Below are 6797 nucleotides of genomic sequence, written 5' to 3'. Positions count from 1 at the left end.
ACAACAAGGATCGGGAAGAAGAAAATTACTCAGTGTGGCAGGCAGACTCTAGAATGGGTCCCAGTGGTCATGTCCTTGTGAATCTTCTCCCTCTGAGTGGGGGCTGGACCTAGTAACTCCCTCTGACAAATAGGGTATGGCAAAACGGATTAGTAAGAAGGACTGTGACTTTCCTCTCTCTCTCTCTCTCTTTCTCTCTCTCTCTCTGTCTCGTTTGGAGCACTTGGTTTCTAGGGAAGCAAGCTGTCATTTTGTGAGCTATCTGTGGAGAGGTCCACATGGCAAGAAATTGATGTCTCTGGTTAATGGTATTGAGGACCTAAGGTCAGATAACAACCAGGGGTAAGTCTGGAAACAGATCCTCCCTCCCCTAGCTGATTATTAAGGTCCAACCCTACTGGAAGCCTATTAAGGAAACCTATTAAGGTCCAGCCCTACTGGAAACCTGCAGTCTTGCAAGAGAGCCTGAGGCAGAGCACCCAGCTAAGCCACGGCCAGATTCCTGATCTTTAGGAGTTATGACTGTTTCGTCATTTAAAGCTACCATTTGGGGATCATTTGTTATGCAGCAATAGTTGGCTAATACACTCAGTCAGAAGCTCCTTATATGGAGAATGAGTCATAAATTTTGTAAAATAAAGGCTACTTAGGGACCTCCCTGGTGGTCCACTCCACACTTCCAATGCAGGGTTGTGGGTTCAGTCCCTAGTCAGGGAACTAGGATCCCACATACCACACAGTAAGGCCAATAGTAATAAATAAGTGAATAAAATATAATGTAAAAAAATTTTTTAAAGGCTACTTACTGCTGAGCTGGAGACAGTCTGGATTCATAAGCTGAAAGAGAAATTTAAAGGGGAATGACCTTGCAAGAGCTGACAGATCTTTTTTAGTAGAACAGTTACTACAAATCTGATAAGGAATTTTGCCATGTTCTTATCAGCAGATCACCAAGGAGTTCCTAGTTTAAAATGTTATATGTTTTGCTTTTGCATGATGCTTTGGGGAACAAGGCTCTTTTTTAAGGAAATGTGTGTACATTATAAACTCTGACTCTTTTGGTCACTAAAATTGTTAAGTAAAATAGTTTTGAGTCTAATGACTAAATATTCGGGAAAATTGATTTTCCCCATTTTTTAGCTAACAGGGTTGGTTTTGGCCCATGGCAGCACGGTGCAGTGATCAGCAGCACAGATTCGGAATCCTAAAACTGTCAGTTCCAACTCTGACGCTAGCTGGTGACTAGAGTTATTAGTTACCAGAATTACTAGCTCTGCGACTTTGGGAAGTTACTTAACCTCTCTTGACCTCACTTTCCCCATCTGGAGAATGGAGATAATATGTTATCCACCTCAAAGGGGTTTTATGAGGAGGGCACAAATTAATAAAGTGGGACTTACCTGGCGATCCAGTGGTTGACTCTGGATTTCCACTGAAGGGGTCACAGGTTCAATCCCTGGTTGGGGAACTAAGATCCCACATCCCTCGTTGCATAGCAAATAATAATAATTATTATTATAAATAAATATAAAGCAATTAAAATAGCATGTAACATATACTTAGGATTCTATAAGTATTTATGTGCTAGGAGGAGGCTGGAGAGGGTGTTGAGTGAACCAGTTTCCAGTAATCTGCCTGAAGAACACTGCGTGATGATATGGAATTTAGGGCAGCAGATGCCTCCCCTCCAAATCCTGGGCAGAGTAGGACCCAACAGCTCACACAGGAGGTAAGTCATGCCTTGTCTGGTTCAAACCACTGGAGAAAATAGTACTTTACTTTTAGTCTTTTCCAATGAGTGACTCAGTGGTAGAGAATCTGCCTGCAAATGCAGGAGACACAAGAGATGTGGGTTTGATCCCTGGGCTGGGAAGATCCCCTGAAATAGGAATTGGCAACCCACTCCAGTATTCTGGCCTGAAAAATCCCATGGACAGAGGAGGCTGGTGGGCCTAATCCATGGGGTCGCAAAGAGTTGGAAACAATTGAGCACAGAATAAAAAGAAAGAGAGTACTTCATACAGTTAATGGATATTTTTTCCCCATGTGCAATTCTACTGGCGACTGCAAGTGGCAAGACCCTGAAGAATTCATGGCACACACACACACACACACACACACACACACACACAGACACATACCCTCCCCAACCTCTCTTGACTAAAGGTCTTCTGGCTAGGAAGAAGAGTTGGCAGAGAGCAAGGGATGGGGTGAAGCACCCCACTCCTACACATTGAGCTCCATGAGTGTGAGCAGAGGAAGGTGGGGACTCCACTCCCCAACAACCCACAACCTTGATTTGGGGAATCTGAGCATCCCATGAACAAAAGGAGCCTGGCAGGCTCCAGTCCATGGGGTCACAAAAAGTCAGACACAACTGAGCATGCACACACAAGAGTAGAAGAGGCCTATGTCTCACGCTCATCTGTAACTTAAGGAAGAGGTGTGTTTCAGAGAACTCCCCTCAAGCCCACCGAGGGGTGTAAGAGTAGATGGTTAGGGCCATGTGGGAAGAGATGCTTGAGGAAGAAAAAAAGGATAATTTGGGAGCATCACGGCTCTTGCTTGGGCTTCCCTTGTAGCTCAGCTGGTAAAAAAAAAAAATCTGCCTGCAATGTGGGAGACCTGGGTTCTGTCCTTGAGTTGGGAAGATCCTCTGGAGAAGAGAAAGGCTACCCATTCCAGTATTCTAGCCTGGAGAAATCCACTGGACTGTATAGTCCATGGGTTCACAAAGAGTCGGACAATACAGTGGCTCTGGCTGGAGACTGAATATTGAGTGTTTTGAGAAGTCACTTTGCCAGGGGTTAGGCATGGCTCATGAATGTGGGTATGAACATGGTCACAATAAAGTGAAACTTCCTGATTATAAATAATGGAAGATAGTAGGGACCCCACTCAAAACTGTCCAAGAGAAGTTGGCCCCACAGGGCTAAGGGATCCATGGGGCCACAGTGAAGCTTGGGGGATACCAGAGCAACTTTGCAAACGATGTTTTCTTTGTTGGTGCATTATTAAAAGAATTCAAACGAGGGTTTGCTGCATTGGTAGCTATAGGAGCTGCTACTGCTACTGCTAAGTCACTTCAGTCGTCTCCGACTCTGTGCGACCCCATCCCTGGGATTCTCCAGGCTAGAACACTGGAGTGGGTTGCCATTTCCTTCTCCAGCTGTAGGAACTGAGTATTCCCTAAAAAGAAGATAGAGAGCATCATTGAAGGTAATACCTTAGAAGTATCTTAGTGGCTTCTTAACTGTCTCATAAAACTACCTATTTCTTCATTGTCAAAAAGACAGAAAGGAAATGGAAGATGATGGGATCTTGTTTATAGCACATCACCTGTTTCTCCTATCTCTTCTCCCCCGATGAAACGCTAAGCACAGTGGCGAGAGCACGGCAGCCAGTCCATGTCTACCCCTTCATCTCTGTTTCAGTATCAGTCCCATTAGACAGCAAACTGATGTCCTCGATCTCATCTCTCTAAATGTTGATTCCTAACCAAACTTCCTATTCCCGAGATATGAATTTTAGTTCAAATTGCAATGGCCTTTTTAGGTTTATTTTTCTACTATAAACAAGCAAACAATTTTTGGAGTTAGACAATTTGAAAGATGCCTCTCAATAACAAGCAAACAAATAGACCACCTTTACAAAGAAACTTTTCTCATAGGGGACAGAAGACGTCTGTGGCAACTGGAGTGGGACTATCACAGCTCTAAGGAATTATGGTTGAGGAAGAAAACCCTTCTTAGAATGGTAGGTGTATCTTTGATATAGCTAGATGAAATGCTATAGTTTTACTGCCATGATAGGTGGAATTCAATTCAGTAATGTCACGCCCCAGAACAAAGGTTGACTTATAATTAGCTTTGCCTTCGAAACCTCCCACTGGTCTGACCTTTGTAAAAGGCAAACCACCTATTGGTTTTCTACCTCCCCTCCTCAGCCCTTATTGAGATAAATAGATAAAAGTAAAATTGGTAAAACTGAGAAGAGGAGAGTGAAGAAGCTGACTTAAAACTCACCTTTCAAAAAACTAAGATCATGGCATCTGGTCCCATCACTTTATGGAAAATAGATGGGGAAACAGTGGAAACAGTGAGAGACTTTATTTTCTTGGGCTCCAAAATCACTGCAGATGGTGACTGCAGCCATGAAATTAAAAGACGTTTGCTCCTTGGAAGAAAAACTACAACATACCTAGACAGCATATTAAAAAGCAGAGACATTACTTTGCCGACAAAGGTCCATCTAGTCAAAACTATGGTTTTTCCAGTAGTCATGTGTGGATGTGAGAGTTGTACTATAAAGAAAGCTGAGCGCCAAAGAATTGATGATTTTGAGCTGTGGTATTGGAGAAGACTCTTGAGAGTCCCTTGGACTGCAAGGAGATCAAACCAGTCAATCCTAAAGGAAATCAGTCCTGGGTGTTCATTGACTGATCCTGAAGCTGAAACTCCAATACTTCGGCCACCTGATGTGAAGATCTAACTCATTGGAAAAGACCCTGATGTTGGGAAAGATTGAAGGCAGGAGGAGAAGGGGAAGACAGAGGATGAGGTGGTTGGATGGTATCACCAAGTCGATGGACATGAGTTTGAGCACATTTTTGGAGTTGGTGATGGACAGGGAAGCCTGGCATGCTGCAGTCCATGGGGTCAAAAAGAGTCAGACACGACTGAGCAACTGAACTGAACAGAAAATGGAACACCCCTGGTGGTCCAATGTCTAAGATTCCATGCTCCCAATACAGGGGGCCCAGGCTTGGTCAGGGAACTAGATGCCACTTGCAGCAACAAAGACCTGGTGCAGCCAAATAAATACATATTAAAAAAACAAAAAACTGTTAAATAAGTAAAGCTGGTAAGCCAGACCCAAAAGGCTGGCTATAGCTATGATTATCTTGCTGTTATCGTTTAGCTGCTAAGTCATATCTGACTCTTTGTGTAGACCACCAGGCTCCTCTGGCCATGGAATTCTCCAGGCAAGAATACTGGAGTGGGTTGCCATTTCCTTCTCCAGGGGATCTTCCCAAACCAGGGATCGAACCTGTGTCTCCTGCATTGACAGGCAGATTCTTTACCACTAAGCCACCTGGGAAGCCTGGTGATTAGATTCAGACTTGGCCAGGTGAACTTTGGAAGAGACAGTAAGATTCTAAGGTCATGAGGCATCAATTAGTACCATGAGGTAAATGTATCTGTCGGAGAGGAGGTTAACAGGGTAAAGGAGTTAATGCCTCTTCCAAGGGTATATGCCGTTCAGCCCGGACAGTCATCTACAGGGGCAGAAGACAGCTACTTTTAGCTGAAACCTTCTACATTCATGTTATAAGGTTTCTTTTATTTTAAAAGCATATATTTATAATCAAGTCTTAACTTTGCCCAAATAAGTAAAAATAGTAGGGGAACCGAGAAAGGTAAACATATGTCAAGGCCATCTTTCTTAAGAAACTCTTAGGGAGACCAAAATTGCTTTCCCGTGGCTCATCTCAAATACTCTGTCTTATTTAACCTCAGCTTCTGCAGAGCTCTATTTTCCTGTCACTGGAGTCTCCTGTTTCTTTAGGAAGTAGCCCTTCTAGAGTTCCTCGGGAGCAGTCACTCAAGAAACAGTCCTTAAAGGCAGAGGAGAAAAGGATGTCAGAGACTATGTGAATGTTATGTCAACAAGAGAAATAAACCAGGACATGAGCTGCTTTATCCATGAGCCCACACTCAATCTGAGCTATGGAAATCAATCTTACAGAAACACTTGGCAGGCAGATGTTTGCACATAGGGGTTTCTCACAGCACTGTTGGGATAACGAACATTTAGAAATAAGGTAGGTGTCCTCATCATTACTGAACAGATTAAATTGTTTGCCCATACTGTGACATATAGTACAGCAAAAAGAATGGGATAGAAAAGCAAATATTGTATATTAATGCATATGCGTGGAATCTTAAATGGCGTATGTGATTTTATTTGCAAAACTGAAATAGAGACACAGACACAGAGAACAAACGTTATGGACACCAAGGGGCAGCGGGTGGGTGGGATGAACTGGGAGATTGGGATTGACATAAGTATCCTATTGATACTATATATAAAACAGATAACTAATGAAAACCTACTGTATAGCTCAGAGAAATCTACTCAGTGCTCTACGGTGACCAAAATGGGAAGGAAATCCAAAAGAGAGCGGATCTATGTATTGCTGATTCACTTTTCTGTACAGTAGAAACCAGCTCAACATTCTAAAGCAACTATACACCAATAAAAAATAACTTAAAAAATAAAAAGAATGAGAGAGAGTTAAACGCACTGATATGGGGAGATTCCGAAGACATATTGTTATGTGAAAAAAGCAACACGCAGCACAACGCATATAACACAACCCTTTTACATGAATCTGTGTAACATGTGTATGTGTCACACATGAACGCATAGAATGGGGATGGAAGGATGGGGGCCACACCACAGTCCTGGCTAATTTGGAGAGATGTGAAAATGGAGATGAGGATGAAAGGTGCTCTCTGGAATTGACTCTAGTTTGAATCTTTTATCACAAGTAGTTTGAATTACTTGTGTAATTTTCGAAAGATTGTTTGGTGCAGGCAATCTTCTAAAAACAAGAAGTACTAAACTCATTGAACTTCTTTGGCATCTGACTTCATCCCACCCACACCCGCTTTTGAGAGCTAAAAAAAAAAAAACAAGAGACAATTTCTGAGGCAGCTGAGGTCAAAATCAGCTGAGGTCACTTAAGTGGCTTGTCTTTTTCTGTCCTGCCCTCACAGTTGGAGGGGTCTCAC

This window comes from Odocoileus virginianus, chromosome 14 (assembly GCF_023699985.2).
Source record: "Odocoileus virginianus isolate 20LAN1187 ecotype Illinois chromosome 14, Ovbor_1.2, whole genome shotgun sequence".
Taxonomy (NCBI): domain Eukaryota; kingdom Metazoa; phylum Chordata; class Mammalia; order Artiodactyla; family Cervidae; genus Odocoileus; species Odocoileus virginianus.
This window is presented reverse-complemented; position numbering follows the sequence as displayed.